At 37.0% G+C, this 16,281-nt stretch overlaps 1 protein-coding gene across 3 annotated transcripts in view; it reads right to left on the reverse strand.

Moving 5' to 3' along the window:
- The window catches only part of CADM2 (cell adhesion molecule 2), a 607,683-nt gene that overhangs the window by 317,804 nt on the left and 273,598 nt on the right, over window positions 1-16,281 (reverse strand). The gene's annotated exons all lie outside the window — the stretch shown is intronic.

Consider the following 16,281-nt stretch of genomic DNA (forward strand, 5'->3'; position numbering starts at 1 on the left):
AATTATTGGTATTTTAGTTCACATGCATATGGCCATTCACACAGGACATGCATATCTTCTTTTGTAAGCCAGAATTCTACTGTCAGAAAGAGAAAGGAAAGAGCTAAGAAATGCTACAGAGAGGTATAAAAATAACTATAATTAGAAAAGGTAAGCTTTAATTGGAAGAATAGTAGGCAGTGCCTAAAACCACAGGCTACCTGTAGGAAACTTGGACTTTCAACATCACTTGCAGGTCTTAAAAAACATTCCCTATTTTCTTCACAACTGCATGCACCACTTCTCGTGTGTACACTCTATGTTAAGAGTCTGCTTAGAAGTAAGACCTGAGTCTATATAACAATTTGCCCCACTATTCCTCTACTTAAAAAAAAGGAGTGAACCTCATTTCCCTCCTGGTGGCAGAAGAGGACTTTGGCCTTTAATTCCTATTTCTCCATATGCCGGGGTCACCACTGGTTTATTAGTATGAACACTCACCAAACTTACACCATGAACATATTCTGCTTAAGGTTATATATTTGACAACCTGTCAAACAAGGCAGAGGACTGGCAAACATGGAGTAAGCCCTACTCCATTCTATAGTCCACGTGATCATACTGAAACATTACATAGACACACGTAGGCCAGTGCAGAAACGAATGACTTTGAATCCCCTATGTCAGCCTGCTATTCTTTATGATTGTTAAGAACTTGGCTACACAAGCTGGGGAAGGCACATGGAAGTTGAATTCCATGCTTGCTTCTCAATGTACCCATTAGTGCAAAGAGCAACAGATCCTCTCTCCAGAAGGGTTACACGAATGGGACCAAAATCAGTCTCCCACGTAGAACTTTTTTTTAAGGGTACTTTATGGGTGTATGTATAAACATGTTTGGGTATGAGATTACCCAACAGCTAAAATAAACTTTGAAAACAGTAACTGAATGTACAAACATTTAGGAATTTGCTTATCCATTTGAACCAGACTGCCAGTTAATGCCTGTGGTCTTACAGACAATTTCTGCTTGGAGGGGAAGCTAAGGATAGAATCACTATTGCTTTGATACAGAATTCATTGTTATTTACAGAAAGCATATGAAAAACTCTTTTCTGAACACAACAGGAATCTTAGATTTGGTTTTGAGAAAGTATGACCATATCAGGAAATTAATTTGAAGAATTCTTTTAATCCACTTACAGTAGCAAGTGTTTCTGTGACACTTTGCCACTCTTCTTTGCTAGGTCTTTTTCACTCCTTTCCCATAATTTACAAGAGTCTTTTAACATTTGCCTCTACGTTTCCATACTATCTCACTGTTACCTCCTATTATTTCAGTTATCTCCTCTACAGTAAAGATCAATTTAATTTCAGCTTTCTTTTCAATAAGAGATGACTGACTCTAAGAGGTATGAGGAACGTTTATTCTTTGCCTTTCTCATTACTACTTTCATCCTATTCCTACAAGTACACACAACTTTGCATACTGCTTGCTCTCACAGAGCTGTCCTTGAAGACTTCAAATTCCTCTTTCATTTTTAAGCATCACTATTCCACGCCCTTGCATCTGAAAGCAAAAAATATTTCCTATTATGATTTTAATTCCTACAAGAGATATACAGCAACTCAAGTGTATCTCCATTAATCCAAGGAAACAGACATTTGATGGAAAGAAGTGAGTGTAAAGGGGGTGTCTGTGAAGAGAGAGGGGGAGGAAAATAGTTACATGTCAGCACAATGGGAATAGAAGCTACAACTCTATTAAACTCTTAATAGAGATATTTAAATTAAAATACCCCTTTGAGTGAAATTCTGCACTAATGTATGTTACCTTAGACGTCCCCTGTCTCCTTTCTCTCATCCTACCAAAGAACCCCGGGAAACATTTTAACCTCCTGCAGTGTAGTCAGCAATCCATCCCACGACTGATTGCCCCACATCATGCTGGCAGCAGACCCTGTGGGTCAGCAGCCCTGAATCTGCACTTGATAAGGAGCCGAGGTAAAAGATTAGAGACAGATAAGGTGGATAATGGGTTCAGCTTCCGCCACCTCGTCTTGTGAACATTCTCAAACTGAAATATTATTAAGAGCTCCTCTCCATTAATTAAATGGGAGCTGAGGGGATATATAACCTGTCAAGGTCTGAATAGCTCAACCTCCAACACTTTCTCCAACAGAAAAGCCTCCCTGAGAAAATGAGGTAAACATTCTTATTAAGCAGGCTCCTGTTTCCTTCTTCACCTCCCTTTCCCCCATGCACTCAGAAGGAGTTCATAAGTATCACCCATTCTGGATACTTCAACAAGTAGTGTAGTCCAACAGTGAAAAACAAAGAGCCCTCAAGAACAAAAAAACCTTTATTTCCATCAGAGGACTTTTCACTGCAGGAGTCACTTTGTTTTACTGAACAGACACGCTAAATCTACTATTACAAAGTCACCGTTTTTCCAGAGAACAAAGTTGCTGCTTAAGCTACACACACCTATGTTTCTTTGATGGCTGGCTTTTTCAGTTTGCTTTTATAATTAACACCTGGTGCCAGCCTTAACAGAGAAACAAATGACTTAGTGAATGAGAGCTGAATGTTATAAAAAAGGCAAAGTATTCAGTTGTGCTAAAAATGAGTTCTTGAATGTACATGCACACTTCAGAGCAGGAGAGTATCCAGCTTCTTGCAGTACCAATTCTACAGGGTTAGGTTTGCCAAAGGAGCAGAGTCTGACTTATAAAACGCAGATCAATAAATGTCTGTGTCCTTCTGCACATGCCCATGGGCACTTCACAGGCACTTCTTAGGCAATGAAAGAAATTGGCAGTAAAAGTAGAAAATAAAAAACTAATTTTCCTTGTAAACCACAAAAGTTCTACTACCAAAGCTAGGACTTGCAACACATTAAATGCTCTGCATGTGAATAATTGATTTCTTCAGTATCTCCAGAAATGGAAGGGTGTTCCTTAGGTCACAGGTGGAAAGCAGCACCAACAAGTCCGGAAAGCAGAATGACAAGACACTTGACCTCTGTTAAAGCCAAACAAAGGTATTTACTAAAAAAGCCAGATTATCAGCCAACTCTTGAAGTTTTCACTGATTTGAGTAATGAAAAAAATTGCTTGCAGGAAACCTATGACTGAAGCAAAGCTTGTTTCTATAAATGTGAGATGTACATTGTATTCAGGATACATCACATTTTCACTTATTTTCAAGAGAAACAATTAATTAAGGGAGTTTAATGAACATCACTTTACTTTTTACCAGGTTTTAGCTCTGGGGAGGGTAGGGGGAGAATGTTTCACCACAGGCACTTAGCCACCAGGTACTCAGTGGCAAATCCCAGTAAGTAGGATCTCTTAAGTTCTTTTCTTCAGAATTACATATCTGCAAACAAGAATGACCTAAATCCTTTACAATTTCTCAGAAATTATAGCCTAGTTTTCGTGTTAATATATGCTTACTTTGTAGTTGCCCACTATTGTAATAAACCACAAATTACAGGTAATAATCTCAACTGAGAAACACCACAAGATGCAGACAGCTTCCCAGTGAACACTGCAGTTTTATAATTTCATAGCATGTAACCACCTCTCTCACAGCTTATTGAGTAAAATACAGTGAAGGAGCAACAGAAGAATCCTTTGTTTACTTCATCTTCAGGGCAACAAATTATAGACAAAATACAGTATTTTTGTCTACTGATGTTTGTAAAACCTGACTTCATTTTAAATTAAAAGTTCAAAACATTAACAATACTGAGCGTGCAGTATGACAAACGATCCGCCCATTTTTATACAGACTGCTGGAATAAAAGTTGCTTCATCAGAATAGCTGTGCCATCCCTTGTGCTGCCACTCATTCTCCAGCTTCATTTAAGCTGTGCCAATTAATAATAAATGAGATTTTGGCCTTCTGCACTGTTTATGATATGCACTTGGCAGAAGCGACAGCATTCCAAAAACCTACCCAGACTTTTTTGTAGAAATATACAAATGTATAAATTGGATAAAAATTAGTGATTATGATTTTATATTGAATTAAGAAGACTTGCAAAGGTAACAAAATTAGCACTTATTACACTAGTTAAACTACAGGTTTTTTTCTCTCAAAAACTTTTAAATGAAAAGGATTAACTTTTTAAAGAGCACCCCAAGGAACAACAGCTTTTTGTGCAATTTAAGTTGTGTGATACATATGACACAAAAGTAAGTGTGGATGACAGAGCAAATTATCATATTTTCATATGTATAGATCTCTTTAAAAAGAACATTATTCTTTTGACAGACTTGCATACTCGGGTCTCCTACTGTTCCCAAAGGCTCACTCCCTCTTTTAAGATAGCTGCAGATTTGGCAAATCCTCCAGGTTTTGACAGAGGTTTGTTTATTTTCTCCTCCAAGGAAACTAAGGAGCTAAAAAACAGAAATAAATGGGAATCTGGGGGTCTCTGAGGAAAATCAGAGAGCAGTTTATGTCACAGGGAGTTGAACACTCCTGGAAGACTGGGGTTGCAGAGGGATTGGTCTATAAACAGGTACGGGGCAAGTGCTGCTGCAGAGATGTTCTCCCACTGTGACTGTGGATCTGGCACCATCCTTGGTTTCCATCAACAAATTATGTGATTGCTGAGGACAGAAGTGCAAGGTACAGTGTGACACAACCACCCAGTGTATTTGGGACATTCCCAAATAGACTTCCCTGCATGTTCATGTATAAACTGGCCACTGCTGAATGAAATACAGAGGACAGATGATATCACATGAAGAACCTGCCTTAGTAATGGTAGTGGTTAACAGAATATGCTTTTTTGCAGCATCCTGCTTTTCAAATAAAACCATAGATTAATGTCCTTTGAAATTCAGCCTCACAAAAAGACAATCTGTATTTCTTTGTCTTCTCTAACTTTGGTTGTTTTTCATTGCTGATTCTTCCTACAGTTAAGTCTGAAAGTCAAGGCACTTTGCCAAAGTGCATATTACATCTGAATCAATTTAGATGCATATTCAATTTAAATAGAGCACCTGAGGTATTTTGGTGTACTATCTTTACACAGATTATTATTATTTGAATTCTTTATGTAACTGTTAAAACATACTTAGAAGAGAATAAAAAAAATGGGTCAAAACAAAGAGTTTTCAAGTGGAGACAAATATGGATCTAATATATCACTCAGGAGAAAACAAGTCATTTGGTTTCTGGCATAAGCTTTTTTTACTCATCTAGAAAATCAATTTTCAAAAATAAGTGTTAAAAATAACTAAATATCCAGATAATGAGAAGGATCTTGATTACAGGGTTATATACCAACCTTCTTTTAACTTTTTTCTGAATATCACAAACTATGCTACTGTGTCTACTGTGAACACCTTTCAGCCTCTGATGGCTTGCATGGTAATCAAAAACTTTACTTCCCTTCTACCTGTTACTACTAAACTGGGTCACAGCAAAATTAAAATGACAGGAAAAGACAGATTTAAGAATGCAATATGCAAACATCTGCCACACTCACGAAAGAACAGTGAGGGCCACAGAACTAAAAAGGAAGAAATACAATTTTATGAGCTATCTCTGAAACAGGAGATATAAATTAAGGTTGTAGAGTTATAGGAAAAAAGATAAAACATAGATAATATACCTACAGACATATGAGCCAATGACTGTTATGTGACGTATATTGAGACTATGTGGCCATAAAAAGTATATTCAAACAAACCTGGAACAGATAGTATGGACCCTCTAAAAACTCTCTGAAAACCCCACCTCATCCCCTCTGGTGATTCAAGAAGTCTACTGTAAAAATGTAAACTTAAATAACTGGTGGTTGAATTAAAAATGTGGCAGGTCAGTGCCAGACTGCCTCATCTGCCAGAGACTTACCCTCTGGCAGGACAAGATGACACTAGCAAGGTGTTGGACTGAACGATCCCTGTGAGTCCCTTCCAGCTCAAGATATTCTATGATTCTCTAATCTTATACTGACCCGTTGAAGCCCATGACTTATAAAGCAAAGGTTTTAATTCCATCCTCAGTACCAGACTGTAACTCAGAGAAGCTCTTCAGAACATACCTCCATCGATTCAGTGAACATCCAAACAGGCTGAAGTCTTCCATGACTTCAAGCAGCTACTTTAATGGGATTAAGTATATGCTAAAATGAATTGCTGCAGCAGAGCCTGCATGAAGAATGTAAAACACAACAGGAGAAACCTGGAGATTTCTTGAAGAGTTTTCCTTCACAAGCTTGATGTTGCTGCCGCGATGGAGTGAAAGGTAATTAGACTGATTAACTGAAAATCATTGAGGAGCTGTCATTGGCTCCTCCGTCGGTGCTGCACAGCGCCAGGATCGCTCTGCTTTGCAAACACCAACGAAGAATACTTAATGAAGAAAGGTGACTAGAGGGTGAAACTATTTTGGGATTTTTTGCACTGTAACGTGGAACATTTGCTATTAATTCCCAATGCACGTTTTCTGTTTTAAGGAGTAGTTGCCACCTTCCAAGTTTCAATTCCTTGATATTTCATATTTTGCCAGGACTGAATTTTTTTTTTGGAAGAATTGTTTCCAAAGATAAATGAACAAATGAAGAGCATTTCACAGAAGAGTTTTCAGCAGTGAGTCTTCCTGTGATTTTTAGAGCACTACATAAGAGGAAAAAAAAAAAAAATCCCTATATCTTCTTCAAGTGGTAATATCAATCAATTCATCAGATTTTCTTCTAAATATAAAAGAATTACTGGTAGGTTTTCTTGGAGCCTGATATATTTCTGGTCAATAAATGAAATATTTGGTGAATTTTTCAACAAAAATAGCAAGAATATTCTGAGAAAAAAAAGCTCTGGGTATATCGACTTATATACTGAAATATAAAATTAAAATTTATGGGTTGGTGTCTTACACTATTTAATTCACTTATTTGTTTGCAAGTGATTTTATTCTCCAATTCATCTTCCCCATGAGTAACAATAATTGTAAAGAAAAACATCCTTAGACAACACTGTTAAAATATTTTCTGTATTCATTCGCAAAATATTTTTATTGATCTAAAACCAAAAATTCCAAATAATCATGGGAACCTCACTGAACTTGACTATCTCTAAGTGATTGTATCAAAACCTACTGCTACCAAGACTAAGCAGTTGAGATCTTACAAAAAAAATAATAAAAAAAAAATTCCTTCAAGGGAATTGTTCTGAACTGTCTATTTATATTTAGGCATGAATTTAAGCTTCATTCATTATAAATAGACATGAGCTTATTCTCTAAATCTTCCTACACTGGAGGCAGGCAAACATTTGGTGGCAAGACAAAGAAGCCTAAGACAATTGTGGATTAGCACTAATCGAATACAGAACAACTGCAAAACCAAAAAATAGCAGTATTTTCATTTAGCTAAAGAGTCTTTTTTTAACCTTCAGACACATAGGAATTTTTGGATTCCTACCAAAGTTCTCGCATTTATACTTCTATCCAGTGTGAGGCATTTGGCAACAACTTCTGTAACAAGTCAGAAGAAGACAATAAATGTCAGTGCCCAAATGAGTCTGGTTAGTTTTTAAGAAATCTGTTAAGTGGACAAAAGAAATCTAGACTTTCTCTTCCCCTACTTCAAAAGGGCTTTGATAGGAGAAAAGAAGGCATCCCACAGGAAGAATTTCTCATCACTAATGTACAATTTTTAGGCGGGAATGTTACATTATTGACTTACATGGCTGGAGTCAGCACGGTTGACTTTATGGGAACATCCACACAGGTAAATGAATGTGTGGTGTCGAGGTGATTATGCCTTTTCAAATGTTAACCAGCAACAGAAGGTGCAGGCACAGACTTTTAACATGAGCAAACAACCACCATCCCACCTTCGAGTGTTTGGCTTGAACGGTTTCATCAGAGATTTGTGCCTTCATTCCTACTTTCACCTGGGTGGGACCATACAAGCAACGACCTGCTGTTCCACCCAGTAAGAACTAGAACACCCTGCAGTACTGCTCTTTTCTATACTGAACTTTGTCAAACCAAAGCTTAAAAAAAAAAAAGCAAAAAAAAAGGAAAAAAAAAGCCAAATATATTTTTCGCGACTGGGTGACAGCGATGGAATGAAAAATGCAAAAAAAAAAAAAAAAAGAAACAAAACGGAATTTTTGAATAGTCAAATCAAGGGGAACAAAAAGAGCACTGATGAAAAGTTGAATGACTCAGATGAGGAAAAATTAGTTGACTGTGTTCCACCAGAATTTGCTTTTTCATTTGAAACCCTATGATCTGGAAAGCAACATATTTGCATTTACTTTTTAATGCATTAATAGCAGCTTAATTTTGAAGGTTTCTTCTTAAATAATCTAGTTATAAATTAATTGGCATTTGACTGATATAAAACCAGTTTTGATTTAGCTTTCTAGCTTTATTTCTACTAAACTTGTATGATTTAAAAAGTAATATATTTTCTTTAATTATTATCACAACAGTACAGTAGTTTTGCTGGCTTTTCTACTGAATAATTTGATCACTTAGAGAAATGAGCTTTGCTTCAACTTGCTATTGATTTGTGTGTACATGCATTAAGATTTTTTGGTCTCTCATTATAAGCTAAATTATAATATAATAATGTGTTCCATGTCCAGGACAATGCAATGTGGCATTGCTTTTGGAGGAATTCTGGACAAGGATTTTGGGTTACTATGCCAGCAATCTAAGGAGTAGACAGATAGCTTCAGATTACTGCCTGTCATAGCATATAAAGCCACAGCATAAGCAAAAGTGCAACAAAGCCTCTGTGAAAAAAAAAGATTTTTCACTTTCATATTCTAATAATATAGTTTGAATCAGAACTGCAGAAGATCCTATGTTGCCCAAGAGAAAGGATTAATTACGTATTAAAGCTACATAATAATTACTAAATATACTTTTGAAGGATATAATTTTTTCTCATTGTACATGATATCATAAGCAATTTGGAACTTTGTTCTTCCTTTCTAATCGTTCATCTACTGTAAGAAAATCTTAAATTTGTTGATCATTTTAAGAAACATGCACAGAAACTATCATACAAGAATGTTAAATCTGGAAAAGGGAAGTACAAAAAATAAATTCTTGCAAAAGGAAGACCGCATTTTCTACATAACCTTTTATGTGATTCTACGTGCATGTTTAATACAAATGCATGTTTTAACAATTTTATCTTAGTGTTTCTGCACAACTCCCTCTTCATTCATGACATTAGACTGTTTACAGTGTGCTTTTAATCTGATAAATCTACTTACAGTAGTCCTGAGTTCCATTTAAGCTTTGCAGTGGCAAGAAATCTTATAGACTGAAGGTGTTTTATTTTACTGGTGAAGTCAATTCTTACGTTTAAAGACACGTCCTAAACTAGGGATACAGAGTAAAAGGAAGGATTATCCATTATCCCTACCCATTTTTATCACAAAGAGACCATACCTCCATTCACAACAGGTGCAGAGACAAAGTTGCCCTAATGTAACCTCACATATAAAACTGCTGCTTATAATAGGCTTGTATGTGAAAATGATATGAAAACCCAAGAATCTCTGCAATCCATACAATAGTTGACAGCACACGCTGTTGTCACAACTTAAAAGTGATTGAAAATTGCCTTGGAAATTATGGCTAATGGATTATAATGGATTATAATAGCCTTTGTCACAAATTACCAAGAGTAGTTTGGGTTAAGCATCATGTAGCTTTATACAACACGATACTGCATTAATATGTTATTTCATCAAACTGCTCAGAAACCTCTATTAATCTTAATGGACTCCCCCAAAAATAGATCTCTTAAGAACTTTGATAACATCTCTTTCAATACAGGTGTGCTGGTTTTGGCTGGGATAGAGTTAATTTTCTTCACAGTAGCAGCACAGGGCTGTGTTTTGGATTTGTGCTGGAAACAGTGTTGATAATTCAGGGATGTTTTCCTGACTGCTGAGCAGGGCTGGCACAGAGCCAAGGCCTTTTCTGCTTCTCACCCAAACCCAACAAGAAGTGGGTTGGGGAGGGGCACCAGGGGTTGGGAGAGGACACAGCCAGGACAGCTGACCCCCCCTGGACCACAGGGCTGTTCCATCCATATGGCATCATGCTCAACATACAGAGCTGGGAAAGGGGTTGGCAGGGGGAAAACGCTGCTCCCGGTTATTTTCCTTTTATTTACAAATTATGTGGATTATTATTATTATTATTTCAACTGTTAAACTGTTGTTATCTCAACCAATGAGTTTTCTGGTTTTTGCCTTTTGATTCCCTCCGTTCATCCTGCTGGGAGGGACTGATGGAGTGGCTGGGTGGTGCTTAGTTGCTGGCTGGTGTTAAACCATGACAGAAGGTCTGACAGACCACTATTTAGCCCAAGAAGTTAGACCTCATTACATAAAATAAAGAGGTACTTGACAGAGAAGCAGAGGTAATGTGTGCAGAAGAAAACCCCACGTGGAACCTGGACTAAGCTATCTACAAAGAAATTCTAGAACTTCCTACTTCTTCATAGAACCCTAAAAAAAATAAAATTTTCAAAGCAGGTATTGCAAATACACTGACCTGAAACCTCGGGGTGAAGATAGAGACAAAGAAAAGGAGCTGCTAAACTGCCTTTTATAACTTCCTAAGTTCTTTTTGGACAAAACATAATCATGCAGAGTTAATAATGCTAACAATTCTTCAGCTATTAAAAGATTCAAACAGAAACATAACTTCAGGTTGCATGATGGTGAAACAGCCATCAACATGCAAACAAACACCTACAGCTACCCTCATTTCTTTGTCTGTGCTTGTATGGAGAATTCTAACAACATTCAGCAGATGTTGTCATTACATGGGACTCTCTTGACTGCTGTAGCTCTGCAACAGAAACCAGGATTTGCATACAGGTAGTAGAATGCCACTTCTACTAAAATGGTATTTACAAGTGGACTTGTTAACAGCAAGAAATATGGGATACCTGCTCTGCAAACATATTTAAGAGCATTGCACTGTACAATATTCTGGTTTTACTGTTCTTGCTAGAAAAAGAGCATTTTTCACCAAAAACTTTCCTCTGACTACAGAAATGCTTGATATCACCCCCATTTTATTTATCTTAAATAAAATATGTGCTATCACGTATTTGTAGTAGGAAACAGTGACTGTCTTAAAATTATCTTGGTCTAGACTACTCGCTAGCACCTATACATGCAAAAGCAACTAAGTTATGGATTTCAGCACTCTCATTGAAACTCTTCATACAGTGTGAAAGGGAAAAATGGTGACAAACTTTGGGAACATCTTGTAGTTCTGAGAAGATGGCTGTTTAGGCAGTTTCATTAATTCACCAGGAAGAGAAAAGAATGGCTACTCGGGGCAGGGAGAGATGGAAGGGAGAGAAGGAAAAAAAAAAGAAGACAAAAGCATGAATTTCCCTCCAGTCAGAAGAATTTGGGGAATAAATCAGAAACTGTTCCAGCTGCCATCCTTATCAAACTTAATGACATTTTACACAACTTGCAGACATCGATTTGACCAGAGATAGACAATTCACGGCTTCAAAACCTGCACTGCAACTTTACTACCATTCATCTGCTACAGGTAACATGGTCCAAGATTAAAACAGATAGCATATTACACTTAAAGGAAGAGCATCTGGTGGAAGTACACTGCAGAACAACAGATGTTGCCACACCAAATAACTATCAATCTTACGCTGATCCAGTGGCACTGGTGAGCCATTCAAAATGCAGCTGGACGAGGAAAGGCTCGCCCATCCCAGTGTTATTCACAGAAGAACTCTGGGTGATTTAGCAAAACAATCTTGAAATCTCTGCACATCTCACCAAACCTTACCTTTAAAAAGCCATTTAGATTTGTCACAGCATTCTGTCTAGCAGTAAAGGATTTAAGCTGTTTGCTTGCCTTTGTGTACCTGTAGGATTTTATCCCAGTATCCAACAGTCCAGACACTGGTACAAAAAATGTCAGTTGCTCAAATGTGAATACAACAGTATTAAGGACACATCAGTCATTATAAAGCCATTATAAAGTAGCATTTTAAAGGCAGGATGCAATAAATGAAAGAAAGACTTCTATAAGTGTTCTGACTGTTTGTAAGATGTTACACATTACTCTTGCTGGAAAAATACCATATCAAGGACCAGAAGAGTATAGATTATTTTTGAGGGGGAAAACACAGAACAGTTTTAATTAAATTTTGCAGGAAAACCTTAGAAAGCTGGAGATGATAGACATTCTAGTACTGAATCTTGTCTGAAACTACTTAGCTCATGGAATCCATTCTATTTTACTTCACTGATCACACTGATAAATGAGGTCTGATTGTCTACTCAAATACAAGACTCTTACAGAAGTTACATCTGTAAATCTTGACTAATGCCAAGGATGTAAAAGGAAGAGAACATTTTTGTTAGCTTGTTTTTAAAGTTGCCCATATTGAGTATTAACTTACAATCAAAGAAAAAAATCAAGTTGGATGAAGAGCTGTTTTAGCACAGAAAACCCTAATGGACACAAGAAACAATCTTAAATTGTTTTTTTTTTTTTTTTGAGACTTAATAGGTACTAACATAAATAATTTGCTATTTCAGAATCTTTCTACTTTAATCTTAATATTGAGAACTACATATGCAGCTCCATACTTTCTTACCATTTGCATCAAACTGTTTTTGTTTCTTCCTGTTTTCCTTCATTTACTAAATCACCTCACAGAGTGACTAAGACAAATGTTGTCTTAGCCTTTGCAAACATACAGACATACAAAATACATCCAGTATGGTAACAACATGAACTAAATAGTTTTCACACAAGAAAAGTAGAACATAACCCAGTGAGACCATAGCACAGAACATAATTTTTTCTATCATATTTTCAAGGTTTGCTAAAGATTTGCTAAACTTGGCTACTTTTCCTTTGGAAATCAAAGGTTTTACTTATTCAGACACTTTCCATATGCAAGATAATCTGATGTTCACATACATACATACACAATTATAGTCCCATCATAGGCTTCAGATACCCGAAATCTGTTACCTTGATGTAGCTGGATTACAGTGTGAAACCTGATATTCTCTTACCTAGAACACAAAAGAGAAATTGTTTTAGATTAATTCATAGCATTGTTCAAGTTATATATTTTGCAAATTAAAGAAGACTGAACTACACAAAACCAACAAATTAGGTTTAGGCTATTGAGTTGCAAAATGCTCTTTAGTATTAAATCAATCCAAGAGATTTGACAGCATCTTCTGTCATAGCTTTGTCATTTTATCTCCTTGGATGAATATAAACTGAATCTTTTTTATCAAGTAAGATCATAACTTGCAACAAAAATCCAAGTTCCATGTTTGTCTGTATCTTGGTACGATTCAGGTTCCCATCTTTCAAAGGCAGTTTTTATACACCTCACCCTACACTGATTTTTTGTTTCTAAGGATACTACCCAAGCACTTAGGTGTTATTTTGTCTTACACTTTCTTTTCCAACAGCCAGCCAACAAATGTACCATGAGCTTTTGCCAGCAGCACCTTAAAGCTCAAGGAAGGTCTGAAGAAGTAGTGGCACCTTCTGTTTATGAAGTGCATAAACTAAGAAATAAGTATGTTTTCAAACCACCTACCCTTTAAATGGTATACATCCTTTTAAGCAAAGTAACTAATGATGCCAGTAACAGAGCAGCTACAAGTTCTTCCAATTGCTTGTTGAAAAATATCTATTTATCTATATATATGGATACTGAAAGTATGTTCCTACAAGCTGTTTATTAACACTTGTGTGGATTACTGGGGCCTCAACCACAACTACAATTGTTCACTTTTCACCAGGTTCACCTCATGAGAAAAGTAAAACAAAGTATCCCGTAATATAGAGCTGCAGCCATAAACCATCAGGTCTCACTGTGCTATAAACTACATTTTTAGGTGAGGGGGATTGGAAAACATAAAAAAAACCCATAAAGTGCTATCATATTTATAATTTTGCATCAACTTCAAGAAATCCTACGGAAGTTTTAAATTTAGTTTATACCTTCTTATGAGCAACACAGCAAGAATGAATACATAAACAGCCAACTTAGTATTGTCTTCAACATGCAAGTGCTTAGAGATAAGTTGAAATCCACCAGTACAATTTCTCTTTCAGGTCTGCTGTGGTCTGCTAGGAAAACTACTTTAACATTTTTATTTTCATTCCCATTGCCATTACTCTTTCATTTAAACTAGCTGCAGTGACACAATGAAATCCTGTCCACCTACCACTGCCTTGCTGGTGATTTTCAGTTCTGACCACCTCTCTCCTTCTGCATTAGGTAGTGTCTCTGCCTTGTTAAAGGTATCCACATGTTTTAACAAGCTACCATTTATCACAGGAGGCACAAAATGTTGACCAACTGCTTGGTCTGAGGGCTTTTAATCCTTCCCTGTACAACAGCATATGGCAGAAGTGTCCTTAACTACCCTGTGAAATTATCACTACCTCTTATTCAAACAAGCAGTGTCATGTTTTAAGACCATGTTGACAGTGTGGATACTAAATGAAGTCGGACACAAAACCACTTTAATCACCGACGTGTGTGCAGTTCTATAAATTACACGACCTGCATGTCCCACAGGAGAGATGGCACAGCTGGGGGGGAAGGGCAAGTGGGCCAGCTCAGAGGCTCTGGCTCTGCTGGCTTTGGACAGCCCAGGGGTAGGACCACTAGGTCCCCTGGATGCATCCTTCAGGCCCTCTCTGGAAACTTTTGGGTTCTCTCTCGTTTAACCCTGTGAGCCTCTCGTACAACCAAAACCGTGTATCTGCTTATTTCTTTCTCCCCACAGGTGCTACAGTTTCTTCATGCTCTGTTTGTGTAGCCATGCACTGACCCAACACTGCTTTGTGACATTCCCTACTCTAGACTTCAAACCATTTAAACTCGAACACAGTTTTTGGTTTTCTTCTTAAACTGGATCATTTAGACAGATCTGGGTTAGTTTCTGGTAACAGCAATGCTTGAAACGACACCACAGAGATTGTGATAACTCTCAGCAGGGAAGGGAAACTAGTTTTGCTGGCAGAGCATCCCAACCTTTCCTTTAACCTAGTTCTGTTTATCCATTAGGCAACCTAACTGATTTGCTCAGTGAATGGCTATGGGACAGGAAAGCCAACATTTTTTTCTCCCTGTTACTGAAACCTGTGGAACAGAACACTCTTTAAAATTATTTTTTTTCCCTGATCCCTTTGTTAAGTTCATAATTTTTTAGTAACTAACTTAGCTTAGATTTTCCTTGGTAATTGTTAGTCGAGATGAGTGATGGTTGTGGAGGGGAGAGGAGAAAGAAAAAAAAAAAAGGAAACATTACCAATGGTAAATGGTTTCTTGTGTTTGTTTCTCTGATTTTATTCTAGAGAAAAGCTGCTTGGCTTCATCCCCACAACTTCCAATAAGCGTTTTATTACTCTTGAAGAAATACAGAATATTCTGGCAAGAATATCAACTATTAGAGTTTTTTAAACAACAAAGTATTTAAATTTTAAATGCCAATGTGTTTTATTTAGAGGTTGCTAAATACCTTGCAGAAGGATGCAAAAGTGCTACAATCTGAAAATATTTCAAGACAAAAATTTGGGCTTCCATCCAGACAAGCCAAGCAGGCTTTGAGAAAGGGAGACTTTGCCAAATGGACGTCCTGCTACTGCAACTGTTGTGATAGTTCTACACATCTTCCCTATTCAGTGGTTGTGACATTTGTCTAAGACAAAAAAAGAGGAGCTCAGAGAGCTCAGAGACAGACTCTTTCTGTTGCATCCTTCCACCCCTTCCACCCCTTTATACTCCTCTTATCAAACAGTAGAATAAAAAATACATTTATCTTAGGATTTATATGTATTATTCTGTTTTTTTTTAATGACTGCCAAAACTGCAGCCATCAGCACTGTCTCATGTTGTGTGAGAGAAGGTTTAAAATGGTGTTTGGAAAAGAGTAACGAATTCTAGGAGCATATACGGGGATTTATTGCTTCCATCTGAAATACCAAAACAACACCTGTAAGTTTTAGTAGTCAGGACATGTTTTATAGAGAGAAAGAAAAAAAAAAAAAGAAAACAAGCATGGAATAGAGTATTATACCCTGTATTTTCAGCTGTCAAACTGAGCAGCAGATGTTGGTGAGCAAAAGCAATTTCGATTTAATAATTAGTAAAAGAAGTGCTTTAGTGTGGGATAGCAAAATGGCACTGACATGCTCTGGTCTGACACAGTCAAAGGGAACGAAAAAACTAGACCAAGGGAGAATTCTGTGGGACATGGACTTAAGAAACAG

Source organism: Chiroxiphia lanceolata, chromosome 2 (genome assembly GCF_009829145.1).
Source record: "Chiroxiphia lanceolata isolate bChiLan1 chromosome 2, bChiLan1.pri, whole genome shotgun sequence".
NCBI classification, from domain to species: domain Eukaryota; kingdom Metazoa; phylum Chordata; class Aves; order Passeriformes; family Pipridae; genus Chiroxiphia; species Chiroxiphia lanceolata.